A 14,530-nucleotide genomic window follows, 5' to 3' on the forward strand; every position below is an offset into this window, starting at 1 on the left:
AGATGGATAATTTTTAGGGGTCGAACAGACAGAAGTAGGAGAGGGGGGTGGGGGGAGGGGGTGGTGGCGCAAAGGGGTAGTGTCAGCTCCATGGCAAGACCTTTTAGTTGGCCTTAAGATGCTGGTTGCTCCTTTCATTTTTATATTTTTGTTGCGACGTTATCTGTTTTTTGCTAATTAACTTGGCTGCTTGTCGCCGCACGCCAAACACGCAAACAAAAAGAGAGGAGGGGACGAGATGAGGGGGGCAAAGATGCAAAGAGATAGATACTATGCTGCGTTTTGTATTTCTTTGGAATTCGAAAATCTCATTAAAATGTTCGGCAAGCGTTGCCTTTTGTCGCCACGCGATGATGTCAAAAAGAAAGCAACAGCAACAGCATCAGCATCAGCAACGACAACGACAACAAAAAAACCCTTTGACATAAAAGAAAGTAAAGCAACAACAACAACGTCGACGACAATGACAACAATCAACGACAATTGGTAATAGGCGATGGAAGCCTCAACTTGGTATTGGCTTTAACTTTGGCTTTGGCTTTGGCGGGTTACGAACTGTATTTATTGTAGTTGAGTTTTTTGCTTCATCACCTCTCGCTCTCTGCCGCACTTAGCGAAGTAGTAATGCCAAAGTTTTTGCTGCGGAATAAACGACGAACGACTAAGAGTTTCAGTCCTTTAGCTCTTTGCTAAGCCAACTAGGCGTATGCGGAATTTAAATAAAATTCTTGCTTGCCAACGTTTATTTACGTTGCGGCTGGCAGTTTATCTTGCTGTGTGCACGTGTGTGTGTGTGTGTAAGTATCGACAACATATACACACACATGCATATATCAGTGTGTGTGTGTATTGAAAGTTCTGTTGCTTATCCTTCTTCAGTTTGCTGGCAATGTTTCTTCAGCTGCTGCTCCTTCTTCGGCTAAGTAATTGCGGGCAAAAGTAATGACTGATGTCGGTTTCGCAAACACAACCTTAGCTTGTTTTAGCAAACACAAATGTGCTCTGATTATGTGTTTGAAATTCTTTTCGTTTTCGCTTTTCGCATGGTTTTTTGTTTTTGTTTTTTTTTTTTACTTTTTTTTTTGCCAACAAATACGAGAATGTTTCTGTTCGACGTCGTCGTTGTTAACGACCCAACGGAGTAACGAAATGCGAGCATATACAATAATTAAAACATAGCTGCAAGTGTAATTATGTTATGTGGCATTAAAGCACTTTCCTACATAAATACATATATGGCAAAACCATCTGTTTAATGGCTTCGATCTCTTGACCGATTCCAGCTGAGCTCAGCTCTCAAATAAATCAAATTGTTCAAATCATATTTTTAATGTATTTTATAGTTTTCAATTTATTACTCCAAACATTTAACTATAATTATTATTTAATTTATTTGATTTTTTATTCAATTTTTACAATTAAACAAATAAATAAATTGCTGTGTAAAGTATTCAAGAGTTTGCATTTAACTAAAATTTGGAGCGTATTTGAAATATTTTAATTTCAACATTTCAATTTATATTTACAATTTCAACATTGTGAATTTTAAATTTATAACTTGAAAACAGTTTACGTTCTTATGATATTAGGTTTGTCCTGAATCAGTTTTCCCTAAAATGTTTTGCACTGGTTTAACTACTTAATAAAACAAAATCTAATACATATAGATATATTAAGCATTATATATGTGTATATATGTATATGCTTATATGGCTCACATCTTTATTACATGATTAAATTATGTTTTTTTGACGACTGTTCGTCGCTGACCACAATTGAAATAAATAATTCAATTGCTGCATAAAGTAAGCGAATTTTTATACTCGCTACCCATAGGGCAGAAGGGTATTATAACTTTGTGCCTGAAGCAATTGTATGTAGAAGGCAGAAGTATATATATTCTTGATCAGCGTCAACCGCCCAGACGATATAGCTACATCCGTCTATCCGTCTGTCTGTCTATCCGTACTTATGAACATCTACATATGTATATCTCAGAGACTTTAAGAAATAGAGTTATAATTTCGAAAGCACTTTTTATGTTTGGACGCAGATCAAATTTCAAATATTTACGACGTCCACTTTTGGAATAGTAAATTCAAGAAAATCGAATACCAAGCGTTATTTTAATGCTTTTTGCTACATTCAATGCGAACACATCAAAATTGTAGAAATTATTTAAGAAATACTTTTGTAGATAATTTTGCTGATAATCTGGTATATTTTGTAATCTATGGTATATTTTGAATGAAGTACTATATCAATATACCAAAGATATCATTCGGTATATTTCTTGTATTTTTGCGGTTTATTATTAGTACAGTTCTAGAATATCATATCAATATAAAATATATATACTTTGCTGTATTTCAGTATTTTTGTCGTATATTAATGGAATATTTGTACAATACGTTTTTATTGACAATATGTAGTGCGTGTCTCACAGTCGAGCACACTCGACAGTAGCTTTCTTACTTGTTATACTCAAAATTGTGGTACGCATATCCTTCCGCCTGGCCATTTGTTTAATTCTGTGCTAGAATTTATATAATAAAATTTAAGTTTTGCAGTTTGCAAGTTATGATTTTTAAATGTGTATATGTATAATAATTGAAAATTATATACCTATATTTGTCGGCAAAGTTATAAATATTATGTTTTTATTGATGACTGTCGTTGAGCACAATTCAAATAAATAAATTTAATGGCTGAATGGCTGAAGAGAGTAAGAATCTGGCTCGGTCTGTTTTCAAATGAGATTCGTTCCGAAATTCTTAGCAAATATTTGTTAAATGCTTTAAAATATGCTTCATTGAATTTTTTGGTTTACAGTTTACAATTTACAATTAATTTATAATCTGAACTAGATAAAAAACAAGTAAGAAAGTTACAGTCGAGTGTGCTCGACTGTGAGATACCCGCTACCCATTTTTATTAAAGGCAAAATATTGCGGTATCATTTTCAAAATATACTGAAAATACTTAAAAAATACTAAAAATATACCAAATGGTATATTTGGTATATCGATATAGTTCACCATTCAAAATATACCATAGACGGCACAATGTACCAGATTGTCGGCCAAAGCAACTCAGACCCCTAGTAAGTAGGCGTTTTTGCCCATACAAAAGTATTTCTTTAATAACTTCCACAATTTTTATTTGATCGCAACCAAATTTTCAGGAATCATAACTACTACAGTAATTATTGTATGTACCAAAATTTGTAGCTCTAGCTTTAAAATTACACTTGTTATTCAATTTTTTTGATTTGCGGGGGCGGAAGTGGGCGTGGCAAAAATTTGAAACAAACTTGATCTGCGTGCAAACATAACAAATGCTGTCGAAAAAAAATTATAGCTCTATCTCTTATAGTCTCTGAGATCTAGGTGTTCATACGGACGGACGGACGGACGGACAGACGGACAGACGGACAGACGGACATGGCTATATCGTCTCGGCTGTTGACGCTGATCAAGAATATATATACTTTATAGGGTCGGAGATGCCTCCTTCTACCTGTTACATACATTTCCTGCCGGCACAAAGTTATAATACCCTTCTACCCTATGGGTAGCGGGTATAATAACTCTAATACTATTATTATTACTACATTTTACATTTTCCTAATGAGTAAACAAAGAACTTCGTAAGTTCTTGAATCTGTGTATTCAAATGTTTCTTACTTTCCTGTTCTCATACTCGTATACTTAATGGAATCGATCTGATCAATCATTAGTGCAAATTTCTTCAACCTTTTGTAATAATTTTTAAAGTATTGAAATTATCCGCAAATTACAGCCTTGAGGTCAACTCTTTTCTCTATCTATTATGTAAACTGCAAAAAGCTCAGCACGTTTTGCTGAAGGTAAATCGAATTTGGTCAACTTACGATATAATGTGCTTTAATGTCTGTCGAGTTGCTGCCACATTCTATTACAAATTAATTGAGAACTGAAATTATAATTGCATTTTATCTTTTTATTTTGTCGTTGTGTGTGTGTGTGTGTGTGTTGTGTGCATACAACGCGAACAAGCATTTGTCCCTTCGTCCTTAAATACACCAACACATACATACGTGTATGTTCAGGTGGTGCACACTGGAGGCGAAAAATAAAAATTATAATTAAATAACACAAGCGAATTGGGACGAGTTGAGTCGAGTTAAGTTCAGTTGAGTCTGTGGGGCGGAAGTCGAGTGGAGCGGAGTGAAGTGAGTTTTAACCAGTTAGGACAAACAGCTCGACCAGAGAATGTGGCCATAATTCACTTGACTGCCACCAGAGTTGACCAAAATGTGTCAACAACGGGACCAACGGGCTATAATACTACACTCTACTCTATGTACACTTATATAAGAACTAAGTAAAGTCTCTCACTGAGGTAGCAAAAACATGCCACTAATGGCCATGCGTGCAGTGTTCTTCTTCCTCTCTTACTGTATTTTTTTTTTTTGTTTTTTGTGGGCTTGTGACAGGCGGCTGTCATTTGTAATGTCTTTGTGTGTGTGTGTGCTGCGTGCTACAAAATACGAGCAAAAAAAAAAAGAGAAAAGTAGTATCATGTCTCGCAACAATAACTCATACAAAAACAAAACATAAACAATGTGACGCCTGCACATTTGCAAAACTGAAAAGAAAACTTGCAACACACACACACCCAGAGAACATTGTTCATAAATTTTTGAAATAAATGTTTACAGACATTTTGCACGATTTGTGTATGTGTGTGACTAAAGTGAGTGCTCATTCAAGGCACTCGCTGACATGTTTTTTGCACGATTTAAAGGCGCCAAAATTCCAAATGCAAAAGTTGCACTCAAAGACGAAAGCGATTTATTTATGTTCTTTTCATTTTTTTTTCACTTTACTCGTATTTGTGGTAGTTTCGCTTGCGATAAAATAGCTTACGAAGCGTCGTGACTTTGAGCGCGCCTTAAGGTATGCAACACTTTTTTTCTTGCCGAGTCTGTTGAGTGCGTTTTAAAGTGAAAGCATGTGAAAGCAAAGTACAGTTGCATTGCATATTAATATGCATAATTTGATTTAGTTTCTCGTTTTTGCGTTGCCTTTGAAATGCGCAAATTAAACGTTTACTTCATCAACAAAACTTTCAAGAGTGTATAGCAGCAACAGAAGAAGCAACAGCAGAAAGCTGAAAGTATTTGTTGAACAATTTCCATTAGATTGCGCAGCGCACAAAGTGAATTTTTGAAGTACACTTTGCATATTAAATGGCCGAGAAACATCAATTAAACACTTTTATATTTCTGCCACCTTCCTCTCCCCCGTCAAGAGAGTTCAGTCAGGCACTCAGCAAAACATATACAAATAAATATTTCAGTATGAAACACTCAGCAATAGGTCACTGGACCTGCCACCCAAACAGTTCAGTTAGCTAGTTCTGCAATTTTTTTGTGTTGTTGTTGTTGTTGTTGCACCCATATTTACTCGTACAACTCTCACTGGACACCAGGCAGCTAAATGGCAAAACTTTGTAGGGCACTTGAAAAACTGCAGCTGTAGCTGCAACATCGAAACGATGCAACAAAAAAAGAAAAATAGAAGAAAAAAATTGCAAATAAAAATGAAATGCCGGCCAATTGGCTTGAGTGGACTGAGAGTGAAAGGAAGTACGAGACAGCAGTAGAGAGAACGAGACCAAGAGCTAGAGAGAGAGAGAGAGAGAGAGTGGCGAAGCACCTTAGTACAAAGTGGTTTACATTATACTCGCACTCGCACTCGCATTCGTATCTGGTCTGGTCCTGTGGAGTGCCTGGAGTGGCAATAGCAATAAAAAGGTCCAGCTGCATAAATGCATCTGTGAGCTGCATCATTAATGCACTTTTTGAACGCTCTCTGCATTCTATGTTATATACTTGCTGGCCAACTAACACAGCAGCAGCAGCAACAGCCGCAGCAGCAGCTGTTGAACGTCGAGCGATGTAAGAAAGCTGCCAAACAGCAGATTGAACTTAGCCCGAAACCATGTGCACTCGCACTAAGAATTAATAACGAATCGTTTCAAGTGCTTGTTGCACGCCACCAAATGCAAGTTTATAGGTACAAAGCATGTAGCAATTTCATAAGTCACTTTTAAACTAATAGTATCTATTTACATGTATAAGAATTGAAATAAAATAGGGATAAACTATTTGGGAAATATTTAATAAAAATATTGCTATATTTTTTGTTTTAAATAGTGGCAGTGTTTAACTTACTAGCAGCTGTAAAATATTAAATAATGAGCCACTTAATATGTTTATTGAAGCTTAGTTGCCATCGATTAAAAAGTCAAATTCAACGTGATAACAAAATAATTATTTTTTCACTCTGACTTGTTAGTAAATAGCTGATGTTGAGCGTTGATAAATAGTTTAGTTAGTAAAGGTAACGAATTTAATATAATAATAATCAGAGCTGCAAGGAGAGGTTGATAGAGTAAGCTGCTGTTAATTATCTGAACTAAATGGCGAATCAAGATTTAGTAGTCTTCAAGCTGCATAAAAATTATCAAATGAAACTTCAGCTTGTTTTACAAATCCCAGAAATATTATATACAATACATATATCTTTAATACATTTACGGTAATTGTATTTCGAGATTCTTTTTTAATTTTATCGACAAATTCTTATAACATGTATCTACTTGAATAGGACACCCTGAAAGTTCTCTTAACAACTGCTCATAACTCGAAAACGGAATCGCAAAATAACGTTTTTTTTTCTATATTATCTGTGTGCAAGCATTCTTCGCCCTTTTTCAATTTAAATGTTATAAAGTTCTTAGTAATCTTAATCTTATAAAGTTCTGTAATCTATTGTTTACAGTAAAACATAGGAATCTACTACATTTCCTTTGAAATTCAAAAATGAAGAAAAGTTAACGAATTCAATTAATACTTGACATGACATTTTGTTAGTACAATTTAAAATAAATTAATACATTTCTTGATCAAACTGAGGTATGTGTAATTTAATAAAACAAATAAGAAAGCTGCACGACTGTGAGATACCCTCTACCCTTTGGATAAAAGCAAAATAGTGCGATAATAATTTTAAGTAATAGCAAATTAATATACCGCAAAAATATTGAAATTATAACAAAGCAATTATTTGGTAGATTCCATAGTACTACATTAAAAATAGGCATAACATGCAAAATATGCCAGATTGTTAACAAAAATACTAAAATATCGATGACTATATTTGGTATATTTGTACACTATTACATTCGCAATTTATTATAGAGTACAAAATATACCAGATTGTCAACCAAAGCAACTAAGACCCCTATTAAGTAGGATTTCTTTAATAAGTTCTACAATTTTTAATATTACTTCACTTCATCAAATATAAGAAATTATCTGGTTTAAATTATACGATAATTTCAAATATTGTCAAAGTTGTATTAAATTTGAATGATATATTTGATTTGTGTTAGTAAAGAGCCATATCTTTTTCATAAAGTATGCTTTAGCTTTGGATATCGTATAAGTCGAGTCCAAAGGCCTTTGGACCTCTATGTGTGAGAGAGAGATATTTAACTGGGCTGTGTTGTTTGTGTTTATTGTTTTGGGCACGCTTAATTTGCCGCAGTATTGCCTCTTTTTTTGTAGTTGTAGTTGTTGTTGTAGCTTTCTTTCTTTAATTACACTCTGGTTATTGTGCGGGGCGCTGTTTGCCCTTTTTGGCCCGCAAAATCCAGCGAAGGGCATCACGTAATATGGCAGCCGACTGTTTGCCTGCTGGCTGGCCAAATATTTTACGCTCGACGTGGCAGCAGCCGCAGCAACAGCCGCAACAGCAGCAGCAACAATTGGGAAGTTAAGTGAGCTTGCAAGAACTGTGGCAACAACAGCTGCAACAACAACGACACAGTGACAACAGCAACAGTAACAGCAACAGCGATGGCAGCGATGGCCGCACAATGCGACCCGTAAGCACGGCTCGCAAATACACACACGTACACAAGCTGACGCCCACGCCACGCCCATGCCCACAATCACACACACACACACACACACATACCCATTCACATGCTCATGTACAGCACAAAGCCGCTAGCAATAATGGCCATGAAAAGCGCGCCAATATTTGCTGGCGAAAACCCGCAACCAACATTCAGCCCCCATTTCCCTCCCGCCTTCGTCTTCGTTTTCGTTTCATTTCCATTCTCACAGCCTCAGTTTCACATGCCCCAAATCGCCAGTTGGTAGCGCAAAAATATCATTTACAGTTCACAATTGTCAAAGAATACTGTGGCATGCTTTATTTTTGCATACCCGCTACCCTAAGAGAAGCAGAAGACTATGGGAAATATGTGTATCCGATAGAAACAGACTCTGTAAAGTTAATCTTAATAGTCTAATGTTAACTTTATGTATGTACTTGTTTTTATGAACTTGACAAACCAACATCAATTAAATAAATATAAAAAAAATATGCCTTAAATGTGTGCTATCAACACTTAACTTGAAGAAGCTGTGTAATAATTTTTAACAATTGAATGTTAAGGTTATGATGTGAAATAAAGTGGAATGTTAACTTGAGCAAACATACACTGTAAAATATACATATGTTAAAAATGGAATGTTAATTTTTCACTTGTTGTTAATAACAAGCAATATAAATAAAATTATCGTAACTTTACCTTTTTTTATTTACTGAGTAGAAATAATTCTACTTAAATATATGTATAAATAAATAATTAATTTATACAAATACAAAGGTATATTTTATAAATTATGGAAAAATAATGTTAATTAATAAGTTCTAACTAAAATATTTGACATGATAAAGTTACTTGAAACTTTCAATAAATAATATGAGTAAATCAAAAGTCACTGTTAAATACGTGTATAACAATAACAGTGAAATGATAACTTGTAGAAACAGACACTGTAAAGTAAACATATAATATTATATGTTACCAGTTGAATGTTAATTTTTCACGTGCTGTTAATAACAGATTAATATGCTTATATATGTAAGTGTTTAACAACCTAACCTAAACAAATAACAAAAACAATAAACGAACTTATTTATTGAAAAACAATAAATTATTATTAAAAATTAATCTACATTTTCAATAAATAAATTTAATTTACAATATTATATTCTATAAAATACAGATATATAATGATAGTAGATATGTCTTAACCATAACTTTCCATTAGTTAAATTCAATTATTTTTTTGTTGTATACTTCAAATATATTTAGCAGGTGTTTCACCGTCGTGCATACCCCACTGCAGCTCGTGTGGTATATGTGGTGATGTAGCTGTGTGTGTATGTGTGAGTGTATTTGCGTGTGTGTCGAGTATTGGTTTGTTTGGTCGCTTGATGCGTGTGGGCAGTAAGCGTTTGAATCTCACTATCTCTTCCCTCTTCTCTCTCTCCCTTTCTCTGTTTGTCTTTGTCCTTTTCGATCTCGCATTCGCATCGTATTTGCATTGTGACTTTTTAATTGCATGTGCTGTATTGTTGCCCCTATATATAACATACATACATACATATATAACAAATAGTACATCTATGTACCATATATAGAATATTTATGTTCGCTCTGTGCTTACAGAGCGCATTTAAGTTAATCAGCTTTGTTTACTTGCGCTTCACCATTTCACCTATTCGGCAACGTTGGAACAATGCTTTTCCATTTTCTGCATAGCTATTAGCACAAGAAAATGTGAATTCTGCGTTTGTTTCACGTTTTCCTCGGAAGTGAAGAGGAGCCATTGTTTGTTCGCCATAAAATTCTAGTGAAATATTCTATTTTTGGCAAGCATTATTGGCGATGTGTTTGCTTAATGATGAACTGTCCATAAATATGCATTTTTTTAATGTGATGTTGAATTTTTAGCTGCGGAAATGTTTGCCTTAAATATGCCATAATTAAGAAATTTTCAATTGAAGTTGCGGGGATCTAAAATTCAAAGCATTAAAAATAATTTTTAATTTTTTTTCTGATTACATTTAAGATTTTTCCTTTGATTTTTTGAAGTAATGTATTACATTATTTTATGCTATACATTTTATTAAATTCTCTGTACATTTTCAATTATTATTTTTGCCTTATTTTTTTTGTGAAATTGCATTTCTTGCTTACGCATTTTTTTCCACACGCATATCACAAAAATGATAAAGTAAAATTCGATTGACCAATAAAACAAAAACACTGCGAGTAATTTAATTGGAATTGTGCGAAGAATTTGACATAAGCTCGTGGTGCAAAGAGGCTTTATTTATTTCAATAATAAAAATTAAAATTTTGTGCGTATTGCAACCAAATAGATTTAACAAGATTTTGAATGTTCATTTATCGTTGTGGCATATATGTTTACATTTTTTGCTGTTGTTAAATCGCTCAATAAATAAGTTGTGTGGAACATTTTAATCGCAGCTAAGAATATAAAATGCCACAGCATTCGGTCATCAATCAAGTTAATATTATATATAAATCGTGGACTTTGTGGAGTTTTGAACAGTCGCACAATAGTGCAAATTAGTTTTTATGTGGCAGCTCGCCCTTATCCTTGATCCCTTTTCCAGCTGTGGCACGTGCCCCAACTATAGCTATAACTATGTAGCACACACACACACACACACACAAAAGAAGGAAAATCGAAATCAAGGTTCTATAAATATCAACAACTTGGCTGCTGCTGCTTGTTGCTGCTTGTTTGCAGAAACTTTTCGTTGTGTTCGCTTGCCTGCTAAGTTTTGAAGGATATATGTATGGTAGTTAGTGGGCGTGGCAGGCTGAGTGGTTGGCTGGCTGGCTGGTTGGTTGGTTGGTTCCACTACGCGGCATAATGCATTCTACTGCATTGATTGGCTTGCCTCGGGGGAGCCTCGCATGATGTGAACAAAATGTCGTCAGCCTACGCTGCGTATGCTTGATGACTTTGAGTGGTTTTTACGAAATTTTGGACTGCAACAGGCAACAGGCAACTGGCAACTGCTTTGCAATTGTCTCTTAAATGCAATTGTGTAATTGCAACTGCAGTGCAACGCTTTTGTTCAAAACTCCCCAGAGAACAAACTCTCCATCCCAATCCGAAACCCAATCCCAAGCGTAGCTAACTACCATCTGGCAATGTTGATTTTTCTTTTCTCCCTTTGTATGGATTTTTCATCATTTTTATGTTTTTTTTTTTTTTTTTTTTGTTTGTTTAGTTTGCCGCTCCCAAGTGTATGGCAACAAAATGCAGTTTTGCTGCAGTGCACAATTCACTTATTGCCAGCATATTGGGTGATTTACTTGACTCTTTTCAACAGGTGCAGCTGTGTCCTGTCCAAGCCAATAAAACAATGCAAACAACAACGAAAGATTATCTCAATTTCGAGTTGGTTTTAAATATAAGGCAAACAACTTGTATCTAGGTTTTATAAATACAATTCATACCTGTTTTTGTTTGCGGTCCAAAGAGCATTGTTGAAGTGTTATTGTTAAGCTACTTTTCCAATTTATTTTCAAGCCAATATCAATTGACAGCAACCGATTTTAGATGTTCAACTCATGTTGAAATTTTGTGGAATAAATAATAAATAAAGTGCAATGTTAACTATGCAATTTGTTTAGTATTATTGATAGTATATCTTTAAAAACGCATTTTAAAAAATAGAATTTGATGAAATAGAAAATTTTGTAAAATTTGAAATAATACTTTATGTTTAATTTATAAAACATTCAACTAAAAATGACTGCTCATGTTGCCATTTATTCGATTTTTATATTGCATTTATTTACTAAATGAGATTCTAAAGTCAGAAGCATACGAAATTTCCCTACTGCGTTTAAAATAATATAAATTGAAAATACTTAAAGATAAACGAAATTTAGAATAATAAAACTTTTGTTGGGCAATTTGAAATACACTCAAATCAAAGTTTAAAGAAATATTCAAACGGAATAAAATAAAATGTGCAAAATAAATTGTGTATAGTAGTAAAATAAATGCAAAGTTCTGTGTGCAAAAAGACAATTTCCTTTTGCTGCGAGTCTCGAGCAACTCTCTATTGATTTGGCAGTCAGTTTAGGATTACAGATCACTCAATTCGAAACTAAGCTAAGCAGCGTACCCTAATAATGAACACAAATTGTGCTCCAGAAATGTGCGCCTTGGAGTTACGCCCACAGCCATGGAGAAGGAAGTTAAATAAGGATTCAACTGATATGAATTTGAGTGTGAATTGGGGACACGCAAAGCAGCAAGTGTGAAAGGGGCGAGAGACCTGAGAGATAGAGAGCACCCAAGTGAGCAGTCGGCGACAGTATGAATGAATGAATGAATAAGTTCATGGCATAGTGTAAGGGTATGTCTCTCTGTGTGTTTGTGTTTGTGTGCGTATGTGTGTGTGTGTGTGTGTGTGTGCTGGGGTCGCAAAGCCATAAAGTGCCCAAGCCCAGGGGTCAAACGCACAAACTGGCCAGCAAAACAGAGGAGTGAGCAGTGGGAAGTGTGGTGAATGTGGCAGCAAAATAAAAAAGCAAGTAAGAAAGTTACAGTCGAGTGTGCTCGACTTTGAGATACCCGCTACCCATTTTGAATAAAACAAACAAAACAGTACGGTATTTATTTAAAAATACTATATGAATATACCGCAAATATACCAAAATATACCTAAGGCTATAGTTGGATATACCACTACATTCAAAATATACCGTTGCATAAATATACCAGATTGTCAGCCAAAGCAACTAAAACCCGTAGTAAGTGATTTTTCCATACAAGAGTATTTATTATTAAATATATTCGACTATTTGTATCCAACTAAATTGTAAGGAATGAAAAATACTATAGTTCTGTGGGCGTGGCAAAACTTAAAATAAACTTGATCTGTGTGGAAACATAATAAGTGCTGTCGAAAAATGATATATCTATTTCTAATAATCTCTGTGGTCTAGGTGTTCAGACAGACGGACAGACAGTTATGGCAATATCGCCTCCTCTGTTACCCCTGATCAAGAATATATATACTTTATAAGGTTGAATATGTATTTCTCTGCCTTTTATATACATTTCCTGTAGGCACAAAGTTACAATATCCTTCTTACCTTATGGGTATCGGATATAAAAAAGGGACGCAACACACACAACTGCGTTTAGCCGCAGTTCAGTTGAGTTTAGCTGGAGCGTGATGCTGCTGTCTATTTAAAGAAGTGTATCTCACTTTTTGCTTGCTTGTTGCCTTCAACACGACACGAGTGTATCTGTTGCATGTACATACGAGCACCTGGAGAAGCAGATGCTTATACTATGTTATGTGCATAGATAACTGCGAGTACAACAGCGACGTCGGCGACGGCGACGGCGAGTAGAAGTGTCGAAAAGTGTTTGGCTCTAAAGCGTTTCGCAGCCACTCTCAGCGGCACTTGTCGTCAAGGTCGGCCAGCGTTCTTAACAATTTTCCAAAGTGAGCACCGAGCAGACGCTCAAAGGATCTGTCAGCAGTCAGCAGTCAGCAGTCACAAGGACTTTCAGCGACAAACTGTTGATATTGAATTGCGGTTAGAAGTCGCGCCACGTTGACCAAACAATGCAAATTGTTTGTTTCTCCCACTGTCTGTCTATCTATCTATCCATCTATCTTTCGCTCTCTGTCTGTCTGTCTGCCTGTTTATCTGCCCACTTCTTTGTTGACATAACGTGAGCTGATTTCCCTTTGATACAGTATGCCATACAAAATGTGAGAAATAGATTTACTGTTACCCTTCCAAATGCCATGGGCCACATACATATATGTACGTGTATGAGTGTGTATACATACCCACACCCACACCCAGATCCACACCCACACACACACACACTCAGAGACTACTTCGAATAGCCGCGTCATCACCTATTTATTTGACATTGGCATATTCATTTCATTTGTCAAAATGTCCCTCGAATCCAATTGAAAATGCAATGTGGATTTTGCGTCTACTCACCTCTGTGATTTTGTGCCTGAATTAACATAAAAGAAGCATGTGTAGATGCTACTACATAATAAATAAACATTAAGTGATTCTTTGTGTGTGTTTACTTCGAGTATTCGTTGTACTCACACTTCGTATGCATTTGCTGCTAATTCGCCTTGTTTTATCGTATATTGCAGCAACTTGAAAGCATTCAAGAGTACCCTGTAAAGCTATCTTTAAACTGTAGTACTTAGTACGAGTATTTTAATATTCTCAATGTATATACTTTATCTTTTTCTACATCGAGCTTACACGAGATAAAAGATATAAATTCCTTGTGGCAAGAGAATGTTAAGGCATCATTACACCTTAGGATTTAGTATTTTAATATACTGAAAATATGTACTTTATGTCTGATTATTTAAGTATTCAAATTTGTTGTTAGTTCGTCAAAACTATATTTAACAAAAAGATACCATAATACATAGTATTTCTTTACATATATGTATATATTTTAATTTTCTATTTTTACATTGAGTTTATAAACTACAAAACTGAAGTATACCTCAGAATTTGATATTTTAATATACTGAAAATATATGCTTACCTCTTTATTCAAATT

The 14,530-nt window shown here is 34.9% G+C and overlaps 1 protein-coding gene across 1 annotated transcript in view; it reads left to right on the forward strand.

The window, feature by feature from the left end:
• The window catches only part of LOC117578200 (uncharacterized), a 63,157-nt gene that overhangs the window by 1,362 nt on the left and 47,265 nt on the right, over positions 1 to 14,530 (forward strand). The gene's annotated exons all lie outside the window — the stretch shown is intronic.

The sequence above is a fragment of the Drosophila albomicans genome, chromosome X (assembly GCF_009650485.2).
Source record: "Drosophila albomicans strain 15112-1751.03 chromosome X, ASM965048v2, whole genome shotgun sequence".
Classification (NCBI taxonomy): domain Eukaryota; kingdom Metazoa; phylum Arthropoda; class Insecta; order Diptera; family Drosophilidae; genus Drosophila; species Drosophila albomicans.